We start from the raw sequence: 14,681 nt of genomic DNA, 5'->3' as shown, positions 1-14,681 counted from the left end.
GCAGCTGTAACCTAAAGCTGTATAGAGATTTCTGGTATTTTAACAGTGGTAGAAAATTTTAGCTGCCTCCTTAACCCTTTTCAGATCTGGTTTGATTTTCTGATGCAGGTGGAACATGCCTGGCATAGTGAGCTTACTAATAACCTAGTGATAGGTGCAGCATGGACACCTTCCAGAGAACCAAAATTAAGGCCAAGAAGGGGACATGGAGAAACAATCAGGCCAGTGGATCATCAGTGGCTGAGATTTCAGGTTAGCACTCATTCTGCTCCAGTCCTGTTGTGCAAACACGCATTTTAATGACGAGTTAAATGGGCTTGCTTGTTTAATTGTGCGATGCTTTTGACTTCAGGAGTGAATCATCCCCACTATGCATTCGCGAGTTCTGGGGATGGCTGTTGTGTGTGGGGTTGTTCCTGGCAGGCCGCTGGGCATGCGCAGCAGCAGGGCAGCAGCCGCAGCTGCAAGCCCCAAGGACTCAGCACACTCGAGTTTTTTCTAGCTTGTGTACAACTTGCCCTGCGCCATTTGGTGAACTCCCTGCTCTGGTGCAGCCGAGTTCCCATACCATCTTGTCCCTATGCTGTCCAACTGGATGGGCTGCTCTGGCTGAGCACAGATGTTGCTACTTTGATTGATCTAATGGTGTATATTTTGGGTTTTTATCCCCCTATAAATGGAAACATTTTCATACCTGGTAAAATGAAGTCAGTTAAAATATGAAGGGAAGCAGGAAAGCTGGTTATCTGTTTAACTATGGGAAGTCCCAAGCTAAGGTGACAGTAAACAGCACTAATTTATTTTTTTGGCAGGTATCTGGAAGAGTTTTACCTGTTATCTGTGTAACCCAGGGTGGGGGTTCTGTGTACACACATGGCTGAAGGGCTGGGAAGTTGAAAATGAAAATAAGAAATGGTGTTCCTTCTGGCTTAAATATTTACATAGTTTTAGTTGAGTAAGAGAATATTTGAGTTCAGTTGACCCAAGCACAAAGGGTGTGTTTCTTCATTTCCACACAGTGAGAGGCTCCTTCATCTGAGTTTCTTTTCTCTCTGACCTATGTTTTTTGCTAAAATAATTTCTACCAGTGTTATTTCAACACCAGCTCTTGGTGTCATTAACCCTGTCATCAGGTTTGACTGCCTTGTTGTCTGTGTAGTCAGAAGCTTTCAAGACATTTTCTCTATGTACGTGTCTTGCTTGCAGAGCAGGGGCTGGCAATGGTAAATCCTGCAGCATGCACAGCTCCATCCTGACCCCATATTCTTATTAAACAGACAATTTAAACAATAAAATGACTTTGTGTTTAGTACTGGGCTTAGCTTTGGAGAAGATTTTTTGCTATAGACTCTTAGGGAAGAGGAGTATCTCTAAGGATAATAAGCAAACTGGGTTTGTTGCAAATTGTTTTAAATTCTTGGATTTTGTAACTCATTTTATGTACTTGTGTGATTAACAGCTGTAGGTATATGTGTTTATGGTTCTTTGCCAGCTAAAGAATATGAAATTCCCTTAGAGCTTTCCCTGTGACCCCTTTGTCTCTAGCCTTCCCCTATCCTCCTTTTTTCCCCCCTGCATTTAGACACGCAGGTGAAGAATCTGGCATAAAGTTATCTTCTTTCTCCTTCGTATGTGCTTTCTCCTTCAAAGGGGATGTCTGTTGTGGTCATGGTTAGGACTTGGAAGCTGTCTGATCTTAGTAATAGGCTACACAGCTTACTATTCTTTTCCTGTTACCTCAGAATCTGCAGCCCTGGCAGTGTTAAGTTCTGTTCAGGCATGTCAGTCTACCAAAGTCTGAGGTTAAACAAGTGTGGTTGGCTTTTGGATTATTCTAAAGGCAAAGTGAAAGCACAGAATTGTTAGGTGGCTTATTTTTTCTTTTTTTAGTAATTTTAAAGGAAAAGACCCCTCATTTCAAGTCATATTATGATTGACTGGGCCCTGACATACAATGATTGACTGGGCCCTGACTTTACTTTGGAGCACTTGATAGAAATGGATAGTTTTGTTTGAGGAACTACAACAGACCACAGATCATAAGCAAACAACAGCTTTTAATGACCTTCGTTTCTTCCCAGGAAACTGAAATTCCCTGTCCCTACTTCTGAGAAGCATGTCTTGGCAACAAAAGATTATTTCCTCAGGAACCCTGACCTACCTCAGCCTTGAGGGATGTTGGCTTGAGCAGCAGACCTGGGTGAAAACACTTCTACTCCCTCCTCTCCTCCTCCTGCTCTTGTGCCAGGCTTCACTGCTCCCTTGGCCATACCAGTCAGCAGTCTGCATGGTGGCAGTGAGTGAACTGCACAGAAACACCTGGATTAAACTGTCAGCATCCCCTATGTCTGCAGAAGGGGGAGAGGGAGCAAGGAGCTGTGATGCAGAAGGTGAAACAGCCCATCATGACAGATGTTGGGGTGAGTGTTTGCAAAGGTGGCTGCTCCATTGGTGGAGTGTGCCTCTACTCCCCAGCATGGGGGGCAAAAGATTCCTGGTCTCCCAGGTCTCCCAGGGTCTGGGTAGGCATCAATGATCTCGGCTGCCTGCCTTTCATACTTTTTGATGTTGGTTGCAGTGTTAGAGTGGCATTTTGTGAAAAGTCAATAAAAGCAGAATACGCTAATGCTGGAGTGAGTGCTGAAGGCTGCATCACTGGTACCATCCTTTCATCATCTGGGCCCACGCTGTTAGCCCAGCCTTGCCTCCATTTACCTGGAAAAAATCCAGAATCTGGTGTGGAGTTGAGCAAGAAAGAATATACAGAGGCTTTTGTAGGCAGAAGTATGAAGAAGCTGGCTAAGAATAGTGAACTAACTGCAGCAAAAATATGTTTGGCAGATATGCCCATTCTGTTTACAAATATTACGTAAATGTCCTTTGATTATTATTAATCTTATTTTTTTAACTCACTTTTCATGTTGCTCAGTGAATGGTTAGACAGAGCATAGCTGGATCTGGAGTATACTTGCATGATTTGGATACTTATTTGCTCTGCCTTCATTGGTTGCTTTCAGGTTTGTTGTTGGGGGTTTTTGTTTGTTTGGGCTTTTAAAATTATTTTATATCTCCCTTGGGAATTCCCAAGCCACAAGAAGCTTTTACATCAACCCTGCAAGTGTTCTCAATGCAAATAGTTCTTCCAGTCTTTTAGCATATCTTCATTAATGGATATATGTTTGCACAAGAACCTGCAGTGTTATCCACATTTATGAACCTTTTTGAAGATGAAGTAAATTACTATGAATATTTGCAGTCAGCTCATGAAAAGGAACCTTGGACTCCATGAATGTGCTGGATTTTCTTGAAAAAGTGCCTGTAAATACTTCTCCCTTCCCCTGTTGCACTACTTTCTCTACTGTTCAAGTGTCTGGGAAAAGCAGTACGTGTGTCCTTTTAAAAATGAAAACTTCATCAGCTGTCACTGGAAAGGATACATATTTGTGAGCTGCATATAAAATAATTCCATGAATGCTTGCTGTGGAGCAGGGCAATTGTGAAACACTGAGCTCAACTTCTTGTGGAGGGATGGAGGGTAAAAAGCAGGGTGAATTCCTCCTGTTCCACATCATTGCCTACTGGAAATAAAACTCTATACTGGTGAAACAGGAGTGATGTCTGGAGCATACATGATTCACCTGAAGCAGAGAGGAATAGAATAGAATAGAATAGAATAGAATAACCAGGTTGGAAGAGACCTTCAAGATCATCACGTCCAACCTATCACCCAACACCACCTAATCAACTAAACCATGCAACCAAGCACCCTGTCAAGTCTCCTCCTGAACACCTCCAGTGACGGCGACTCCACCACCTCCCCGGGCAGTCCATTCCAATGGGCAATCACTCTTTCTGTGTAAAACTTCCTCCTGACCTCCAGCCTGAACTTCCCCTGGCGCAGCCTGAGACTGTGTCCTCTTGTTCTGGTGCTGGCTGCCTGGGAGAAGAGACCAACCTCTGCCTGTTTACAACCCCCCTTCAGGTAGTTGTAGAGAGCAATAAGGTCACCCCTGAGTCTCCTCCTCTCCAGGCTAAGCAGCCCCAGCTCCCTCAGCCTCTCCTCATAGGGCTTGTGTTCCAAGCCCCTCACTAACTTCGTTGCCCTTCTCTGGACTCGTTCCAGTAAGTCAACATCCTTCCTAAACTGAGGGGCCCAGAACTGGACACAGTACTCGAGGTGTGGCCTAACCAGTGGAGTAGTGGTGGTGGTCTGGCAGCAGGGCCTCCTGCCTGGCTTGGTTAATGAAGGAGACTGCCTGCAAGAGCTATTTGGTTGGATCAGAGGGGTCGCAGCACTCTCCTGGTAAATGCTCCGTGCTCCTAAATGGAGACAGTTTGCCTAGGAAGGCTCCTGTCTTTATCTGGCATTTTCTGAACTGAGAGCACTCCAAGTTCCTACATGCAACTGTGATTGTTCATAAAGCCCTCCTGTAAGGATGTCTATTACAGCACCCCTTTTGTCTTTATCAAGAAAGGAAAATTCAATGTAAGTAGTGAAGCCTGTTTACATGTTGAACATAGCAGTCCCTTAAACTTTGTCTTGTCACATATACAACACATTCTGTGCTTGAATGTTTTGTTTGCTTTGACTGTCATTTACCTGGAAAAAAATATAATGCTTTTTCTCATTTGGGGAAGGCTATATGCTTTGGTGGGTTTGTTCTTTTTCATGACTTGGTATTTTAGAAATTCTTGGGTAATCTTTGAAGGTAGTTTCATGTTGGAGCAAGTGTAATCCCTTTTTGCAAGAAGAGAGACAGCTTTGGCTTTCTCTATCTTTTTTTCTTTCCCCCCCAAGAGGTGTAGAATTTCAGAGAATGTAAGCATATCTACCAGTCAGGCACTTTTTCTTTTGTTTTTTCTTTGTGCCTTGCTGTTCAAGTCTCCGCAGAAAGGATGTTGTCTTGTCTGCTGTGTCTGTGGGTTTGTTCTGTGTTTGTAGGAGTGTATGTATTTACTGTTTTGGTGACATATATGCCTATCCATTATTATGTTAAACAAATGGGCTTTATCTGTTCAGCTCATGTTGCTTGATTCCGAATGTATGATTTGTCCTGAGGAAATAATTTACTTCTGGCAGTACCTTCTGGTTTTTGTTCTGACAGGCCTTATCAGATAGCATAGACTTTGAACTTTGCATGTCTCTTCCTTTTTGTCTGTTACTTCTACTAGCACAGGTAGAAATAACATTGAACCTATTAATGCCCAGGTATGTGTGCAACTCCTGTAATACAGTCTAAAAGTTTTGGGGTTGCTATCAATGACTCTCTTGTGGCTTATGGTAATTTTCTACTCAAATGGTTTCACTCGCTTATCTGCTCATGGCAGATAAACAGATCTACCATTAAATTAATTGAAACAGGAATATAGAAATACATACTGTGGTTGCGAGGATGACTGCTTGTTGATGCCATTGGTCAGGATATACATGCACAGCTGCCCTTTACACATGGTCCTATGCATGCAGGAACTAAAATAGCATTTCACAGCAAGACCATAGCTGTTACAGATAAAACTGTCAAGTTACCCAAGGTAAAGAAGATACATCCTGTACTACCACAGAAAGGACCTACTTAAAATTTTTCTACTGTGGGCTATATTCTTTGCTCTTTCACATCTTTGTTATTCCTATATGGGTTGTTACAGTAGAATACATACACTGAGAGACTTGTCAAAGCGGAAATCTTGAAATTCTAGCATCAATGTTTAGCAGTCCCACCTATAAAATGATTCTTTCAACAGACCACTTCTGAAGTATGCTAGGATAGGTACTTTGGTGTTTGGAGAGCTGCCAGTGTGGCTGTCTGTTGTCTGTGTGACCACTTAGACCACTGAATGGAGAGTAATATCTAGAAATTTTTAGAATACTACTTTCAGGAAATACCTGATGACAAGAGAGAGTTCATGCAGAGGAAGTAATAAAAATGCTGGACAGCTTTGGCTTTTTGTCTGTTTCTTCATACTTTAAATGTTACATTTGATGTCAGAAATAAGTGGCCTCCTGTGAGTACGTGCACTCACAACCTAAGAAACCAAGAAGTGTGTGGCATTGCTCTAAGGATACTGAAAAATTCAGAAAGGGGCAGATCTTGTTGAACAATTTCTAAGCAATAGCTATCATAGATTCCAGACGCACCAGGAGTGGCAGCTTGAAGAAGCTCTTGTGGAATTCTAGCTGCACTTCAGAAACATCTTCAAACTGCAGAAAACACAGAAAGTATCATGTGCAAAAAGTTTTTATCAGCTGTTTCTGAGAAGCACCTGGCTGGTACCAGTAGTACAAAATGAATTGTGTGAGCATCAAATCTCAAAATTCAAACTATAGCTATGAGAACAGAAATGATATAATTTTGAAAGGGCTGCTCAGGAAGCTAAAAATATAGACTATCAAATATGGCTTTAAGCACCAAGATTTTGAGGTAGCTCACATCAAACATAGACTGTAAACAGAGAGAAGAAAAAAGTATAAAAACAAACCAAGTTTTGTACAGCAGCAATGCATAGAAGAAAGGAGGAAAAGATGAGCAAATGAGAAGGAAGTTCTGGGGAAAAGAAAGTCCTTCTCCAAGTACAGTGCCACCTGTATTGACTGTGGCAGACAATATCATTATTGAAAAGTTTGTAAGCACATGCAGAACAACAAAAGAAAATAAATAGAATAATACCTGCATAAGACAGTGCTCCTACTCTAGAAAAATAATGTGAAATGGTTGTGTACCTCAGTCTAACACCAGCACAGGGCGGCTGAATGCAAACAGGAAACTGCAATGGTGTCAGCATGTTATCAGTAAAGGCATGCACTGTTAAATGTGAAAAATACCAAAATCTTCATAATGGATCGTTCTTCTTGCACTATGCCAGTATAAAGCACAGGGTAAGCACCAAGAGGAGTTTTACAAAATGAAAATGCAGTTAGTCCTGCCAATGCCTAAGTTGCAGCCAATCACAAATGCTAGTAAATTCATAATCCTTTTGACATACAGAATGGGGCAGGCAAGTGATTCATAAAAGAAGAGACACAAGAAACTCTGGAAATCTAGTCTGAGCAGACATATATTGTGTTATCCCTGCAGCAAAACTCCTGAAAGATTATCAAAATGTTTTTGAAAGTCTGAGATTTCTTCCAGGCACTCTGCACCTGGAAAAAGATTAAAGAATTCAGCTGCTATAGAGCTTGCCCAACAAAATAATTGCTGTATGAGGAGGAAAAAATAAATGTGTGTTATACAGAAATTGAGGGGGAGAAAAAGGTAATATTGATGGTTGCACAGCCTATGCAGGGAATTGGCATATGGTCCTTATGGAAAGCCAACCAAGTTGTGATTCTGCAAAGCTGAGCACCTTGGAGCTCGCTACAAAGTATGTGTCACTGAGAAACCCGTGGCAAAAAAAATGAAAAGCAGCTGTCTTTGACACTGAGCACTGAGGGTGCTGGCAAGTGGATGTGGAAAACACCTATCTTACCATATTCTGGGCAGCAGCAAGTAAATGGAAATGGCAGGATGGCATTTAAGATGAAAGCTGAAATGAAGTGCTACCAATAATATATACTGGCATACAGGATCTGTTACTGAAAGATTTGTGGACTTATGCTGGGGCAGAGGAATGGAAGCTGCATCAAATCAAAACCTAGAATTTATCAACCTTTTGGAAGCAATCAGGAAACTAACTCCATAGCAGAATGGAAGTAAAACAAAACAGTGGCTGTCTGCAACACTGCATTTAGGATGCAGTTTCTGGGTTGCACTATCCTGACCCCTAGAAGTGCCTGTTCTATGGTAGATTGTGGTGGTTTTAGGCTATGCCTTTAAAATTTAGTTACAGATTTTGAGCAGAAAAGTAGAAAAAGGTAAATAAATCACTATTGGATGTAAAAAGGAAAACAAAAGAGTATTCTAAACAAAATAATTGGGTAAATATCTAGAATCATAGAATCAATAAGACCTCAAAGATCATCAAGTCCAATCTCTCACCCAATACCTCATGCCTACTAAACCAAGACACCAAGTGCCATGTCCAGTCCCCTCTTGAACACCTCTAGGGACGTTGATTCCACCACCTCCCTGGGCAGCCAATTCTAATGGCTAATGACTCTCTGTGAAGAACTTTCTCCTCACCTCCAGCCTAAACAAGAGGTGCTGTGCCATAACAATTCTTCCCTTTTCTCTTCTCTGATGATCTCTGGCTGTTTTGCTTTGCTCGGGAGAGATAACCTGCTTATCAGCTGGCTTTGGCTAAGTCTAACTTCTCTGCTCCTTTCTCTTGTGCCTTTTGTACAGGGGCGTAAGAGGAGTAGGGAGGGAGAAGCTAGTAACTTCCCCTGGTCCTTGGCCAGGGGGTCCTTGAGCTGTTTATTAATTGTAAATATCTGTAAATATTGTAAATTCTGGATATTTTGTACATCTTCATTGTATTCCATCGTAGTGTAAATATTGCTTGTAAATACTGCTTCATTTGCTTCTAGCTGAGTCGGTCTGGCAAAGTTAATGTTGGGGGGAAACCTTCAACCTACCACACAGATACACACCATATGTGAATTGGTATTTACCTTCTTAATCAATTTAAGCCCTTAGCAGTTTTCAAATTCTCCCTGAGAGTATTTATTCCCAGCTATTGAGCAGCTGATTGGAGATCTGACAGCACACTGTCACGCCATGTGCTGATCCCTCTCTTCTCTCTGGAAATTGTATCAAACATGATGCCAGCAGGATAATTCTTGAGATGTTATTTTAAAAGGGTAGTTAGTGGTTTTTATGTCATGCCATTCTGATTACCTGAGCCAGGAGTCAATGACATTGAAAAGGGGTTTTGGTTATAAGCTTGGGGGTTTTGTGTGAGAAATATGAATTTTGGGTACAGAAATGTGGCATTCCCACCTGTAGTACTGTGTCCAGTTCTGGAGCCCCTATTACAAGAGGGATGTGGAGGTGCTGGAACGTGTCCAGAGAAGGGCCACAAGGATGATCAGAGGGCTGGAGCACCTCTCCTATGAGGACAGACTGAAGGAGTTGGGGCTGTTCAGTCTGCAGAAGAGAAGGCTCCGAGGTGACCTAATTGTGGCCTTCCAGTATCTGAAGGGGGCCTACAGGAAGGCTGGGGAAGGACTTCTCAAGATCTCAGGTAGTGATAGGACTAGGGGGAATGGAATGAAGCTGGAGGTGGGGAGATTCAGGCTAGATGTGAGGAAGAGGTTCTTCACCATGAGAGTGGTGAAACCCTGGAATGGGTTGTCCAGGGAGGTGGTCGAGGCCCCGTCCCTGGGGGTGTTTAAGCCCAGGCTGGATGAGGCTCTGTCCAGCCTGATCTAGTGTGGGGTGTCCCTGCCCATGGCAGGGGCGTTGGAACTAGATGATCCTTGTGGTCCCTTCCAACCCTGAATGAAACTATGAAACTATGAAACTATTTTGACAGCTGTCTATGCCCACTATAGTGTTCTACTGGTTTATTTGGAGACAATCTACTGTGTAGCATAAACATAATGAATATAGGAAACATAAGCACCTGAGGAAATTTTGAAGTTAAGCCCTGTGAACTTTTAGGATGGAAATGCCTCCTCTGAACTGGGCAACTTTGTACTTTTCAGAACATCTGAAAACGTCTCTACTGAAAAGTGCCTGTTTCCTGTCTCAGCTTGTCACTTCCTTGTAAGTGGGACCATGCCTGAGAAACAGCCCCATGTGCTTGTCTCAAACCTTGGTTGCAGTGAGTATGGTCTTGGAGATACCACTCTCAGAACTGCTCCAGGAGCAGTTCAGGCTCCTGCTCTGGTGAGTCTAACTCATGATCTAGTTATCTGCCCAGCTGTAGAAAGAGAGTGAAGGCATCTGTGGAAAAAATTACCATCAACCACAAGACTATGTGTCACTAAAACTTGTGATAGTAACCCCACACATCTTGTAGGGCAGTGTTTCAAATAGAGTGTACAGGGCCATAAAAAAGACTAATGAGTTTATGATTAACAACCTTATTTAAAGAGTTTATAGCAAGGAATTGTGCAACTGAGTAAGATTGTGAGATCCTTGGCCTGATAGAGAGAATAAGCCAAGCCCAGATATGGGTCAATGTGTGGGCAGTGGCTGGAACATGCTGCTCAATGCAGACAGACATATAAGAAGGGATGGACACAGGGGAAGAGTTGCACTTATCTCCCAGAATTATCAAGATAAGCAAGCAGTCCAAGATAGCATCATCTGAAAGCAGCTGGGTCAGATTGAGAGCAGAAAATATTTAAGAAAAATATAGCAAAGCAATGGATTGAAATGCTGGTGATATCATATTCCTGTCATAATAACCCTGGTTAGCCAATACTTGATGAGCAGTTGTAAAACATGACGCAATGAAGCCCAGGAAAAAAGATAAAGCAAGAGGTGGTGTTTCTGAAAGGCCTTGGAGACCTTTTCACCTAAAGCCATGCCAATTGCCTCATTGTAAATTGCTGTTTGCATTTTGAGAAATCAGTTAAATTGTTAGATGTTGTTATTGTGACCATCATAAACAGAACAATGATGCTTTTGGGCAATGTGGTGTCCTAGACTCCATAGTTTCTATTGTTGGATTCCACTCTGCTGGCATTCAGTTTAGGCAGTTTACTTGGCAAAGAGAAGTCAGTCATAACCAATTAATATTGTCCTACAAATATTCACCTGGTGGGATTAAATCTCTTAGGCAATGCTACAGCAAGAAAATAGAGGGAAAGCTGTACTTGCCCAAAGGAATTGCTTGGAAAAACATAACATCTTGCTACACAATTTGGTGCCATGTTGTGCTCAGAATTTGGTGCCTGTTTATCCAGCCTGCACCCTGCAACAACCAAGAAATAATTGTATCCTGGTGCTCCATGGAGTACATCTAGACTAGGGGCCGTATGGGTGGTTCCCTATGAAAATGATTGTTAATTTAGCCTTCAACTTCTAAAAGATTAGCTTTTAAGGCCTGGGTTAGTTTTTCATCCCTTCAGATACAATATGCACTGCCTTCCAGGTGATGATGTGTAGAAGAGAAACTGCTCCCTATAGTTTTGCTGATTTCCCTTAGAAGACAATGAATAAAAGAATCTGGAAAAGTGTGATGTGAACCCACTGGTGAAAAAGGAACAGGCCTTTCAGACGTGCTTTCCAAGAGTTACGGGCTTCATAGAGGCATGCATTTAATAAGCAACCAAAAACCATGGAAGATTTCCCCTCCATCCTTCAAACTTCTCCTCAGCCTCTCCTCATAGGGCTTGTGCTTGAGGCCTCTCTCCAGCCTCATTGCCTTTCTCTGGACACGTTCAAGTGTCTTGATGTCCTTCTTAAACTGAGGAGCCCAGAACTGGACACAGGACTCAAGGTGTGGCCTAACCAGTGCAGAGTACAAGGGTACAATGACTTCCCTGCTCCTGCTGGCCACACTATTCTTGATACAGGCCAAGATGCCATTGGCCATCTTGGCCACCTGGGCACACTGCTGGCTCATGTTTAGGCAGCTGTCAATCAGCACTCCCAGGTCCCTCTCTGTTTGGGAGCTCTCCAGCCACTCCGACCCCAGCCTGTAGCTCTGCCTGGGGTTGCTGTGGCCAAAGTGCAGCACCCGGAACTTGGATTTGTTGAATACTATCATGTTGGACTCCGCCCATCTGTCCAGTTGGTTGAGGTCCCTCTGCAGAGCCCTTCTGCCCTCTAGCAGATCAACTCCTGCTCCCAACTTGGTGTCATTTGCAAATTTGCTGATGACTGACTCAATGCCCTCATCCAGATTATCAATGAAGATATTAAAGAGAGTGGGGCCCAGCACTGATCCCTGGGGGACACCACTAGTGACTGGCCACCAGCTGGATGTGGCACCATTCACTACCATTATTCTATTCTATTCTATTCTATTCTATTCTATTCTATTCTATTCTATTCTATTCTATTCTATTCTAGTACAGTATAGTACAGTATAGTACAGTATAGTATAATATATTAATTTTGAATTAATATTGAGTACTGTGTCCAGTTCTGGGCCCCTCAGTTTTTGAGTACTGTGTCCAGTTCTGGGCCCATCAGTTTAAGAAGGACATTGAAACACTTGAACGTGTCCAGAGAAGGGCAACAAGGCTGGTGAGAGGCCTTGAACACAAGCCCTATGAGGAGAGGCTGAGGGAGCTGGGATTGTTTAGCCTGGAGAAGAGGAGGCTCAGGGGTGACCTCATTGCCCTCTACAACTACCTGAAAGGTGGTTGTAGCCAGGAAGGGGTTGGTCTCTTCTCCCAGGCAACCAGCACCAGAACAAGGGGTGAACACAGTCTCAAGCTGCGCCAGGGGAGGTTTAGACTCGAGGTGAGGAGAAAGTTCTTCACCGAGCGAGTAATTCGTCATTGGAACGGGTTGCCCAGGGAGGTGGTTGAGTCATCGACCCTGGAGGCGCTCAAGGGGAGATTGGACGTGGCACTTGGTGCCATGGTCTAGTCATGGGGTCTGTGTTAATAGGTTGGACTCGATGATCCTCGAGGTCCTTTCCAACCTAAGCGATACTGTGATACTGTGATACTGTGATACATTAATATATATAACTATATAATATATAATGTATAAATAAATTATATTTATATATTAATATTATATATATTTATTGAATATCAGATGTTAATTGAGATTTCATTTTGTATTGCTTTGCTCCCCTAAAGAAGGAAGTTTTCTTCTATTTGCTCATTCAGAACACAATGCTCACCTAATGGCCAGCACTTGCAAGTCTCTTTCCAGGATGAATTAAACCAACCAAGAAGCTGAGTTGACCCCGGTCTTTTGTTAGTTTCTTCATGAACATATTTTGATCTTTTTTTTTCTTTCCTATTGTGAATACACAGCTGCTTAACTGGTGTTTGCAATTTACTAAAGACTGTGTGCAGAAGAGTTGATGTAAAATTATGGCTTATTTTTATTATTATTTTTATTTTTTTAGGTACTGGATAAGTTACTTCCCTGCCTCAGTGTGTCTATCTGTCAAACTGTAAGAATAATGTGATGACATTAGTTTGATTCCCCCAAAGGATTTGATTTGAGTGCATTTACTAGTTAATATCTTTTAAACGCTTTGAAGATTCAAAGTTTGGTGTAGAAATAGCCTAGGACCAAACATTCACATCAATGAGAATATTATTCTGGAAGTTCAGCATAGCATGCCATACAAAAAAAGTGCATTTATGGTGGTGCAGTTAATATTAATGACTTTGTTCTCAGCTCATAAGTTTGTAGTGAATGAAAAGATGGGAAAGAGAATAAGGGATTATTATAGAGCAGGGAAGGATGCATGTTGTGGACTAATACAAGTCATTTTGCCACCATAAAACCATCTTCAGACAGCTGCAAGTATTTTCATGTACTAAAGCTGGAACAGGAGAAAAGCAACAGATCTTGGTAGATTTGCCTCTATAATAACAATAATAACAACAATAATAGTAACAACAGCAATCATCATCATCATCATCATCATCTGTTTTCCCTTGCAGGCAAAGCCACAGGGCTAGACCTTGCTTGTGGTGTTAGTCACCTTTGCACTTTATCTTACCTGAAAATCTCAGGCTGGGAGTCAAACTGCAGCCCTCCTCAGCAGGTTAAGTCACTGTGATCCACCTTCTATTGTTAAGGAGTCATTGCTAAACCAAATGCAGCAGGAAAATTACCTGTCCTGGGGTGAAAAGTAGAGGCAATGCCGTCCTTCCATCTTGGGGAATCTGAAGGTGATGAGGCAGCAGAATTCTGCTTTCTGTTGTTTATGATTATTATTATTATCTCTTTTTTTTAGCTTTGCAAACCAAACCTGCTATTTTAATCATTCTTTTTTTCTTTTTGCTTTCACAGCAATATTTTTTGGCATGTCTGATGTATGGTCTGAAACCCTTATGACTTCTGTGCTTTCCTTTGAGTTAATATTTAATTCCTTATTAAACATTAACCTTGGCAGGAGTTTTTTTCTGTAGAAGAGGACTGCTGTGCTAATCATTTCCTTTGAAAAGCATGGGGACAATGTGGAGCACTGTACATGTCTGAAAAGTAAACTGTCTTTTAATGACAGGTTACTGTTGCACAACACAAATATTTTTTTTCTGTTTCTTCTGATGTTTACAAACTGTTCCTGCCCAACCCAAATGGCAATACATGAATATTCTGTGGTGAACCCACCTCCTATATGTAAACATGTTGACTTGCTGGAATGTGTCCAGAGAAGGGCAGCAAAGTTGGTGAGGGGTTTGGAGCACAGCCCGATGAGGAGAGGCTAAGAGAGCTGGGGTTGCTTAGCCTGGAGAAGAGGAGGCTCAGGGGAGACCTTATTGCTGTCTACAAGTACCTGAAGGGAGGTTGTAGCCAGGAGGAGGTTGGTGTCTTCTCCCTGGCAACCATCACCAGAAAAAGAGGACACAGTGTCAAGCTGCACCAGGGGAGGTTTAGGGTCAATGTTAGGAAGAAGTTCTTCATAGAAAGAGAGATTTGCCATTGGAAAGTGCTGCCAGGGAGGTGGTGGAGTCACCATCACTGGATGTGTTTAGGAAGAGCCTGGATGAGGCTCTTGTTGCCATGGTTTAGTTGATTAGATGGTGTTGGATGATGGGTTGGACACGATGATTTGAAGGTCTCTTCCAACATGGTCTGGTCTATTCTATTCTATTCTATTCTATTCTATTCTATTCTATTCTATTCTATTCTATTCTATTCTATTCTATT

The 14,681-nt window shown here is 42.3% G+C and overlaps 1 long non-coding RNA gene across 5 annotated transcripts in view; it reads right to left on the bottom strand.

Moving 5' to 3' along the window:
- LOC137451404 (uncharacterized) overlaps positions 1-13,866 on the bottom strand; it is a 51,185-nt gene extending 37,319 nt beyond the window's left edge. For 3 of the 5 annotated variants that reach the window (XR_010989813.1, XR_010989817.1, XR_010989814.1), the window contains exon 1: positions 13,528-13,866. This is a non-coding gene — a long non-coding RNA (uncharacterized lncRNA). Of the gene's footprint in view, positions 1-6,136; positions 6,200-13,527 lie in introns of all 5 variants that reach the window. The other 2 variants (XR_010989816.1, XR_010989815.1) reach the window with 2 other exon arrangements.
- Positions 13,867-14,681: the final 815 nt, after the last annotated feature.

The sequence above is a fragment of the Melanerpes formicivorus genome, unplaced genomic scaffold, assembly GCF_026170545.1.
Source record: "Melanerpes formicivorus ecotype bairdi unplaced genomic scaffold, bMelFor1.0.p_v2 SCAF_43, whole genome shotgun sequence".
In the NCBI taxonomy this organism is placed as follows: Eukaryota; Metazoa; Chordata; class Aves; order Piciformes; family Picidae; genus Melanerpes; species Melanerpes formicivorus.
The sequence above is the reverse complement of the archived record's forward strand: the minus strand, read 5'-3'. Positions and strand labels throughout refer to the sequence as shown.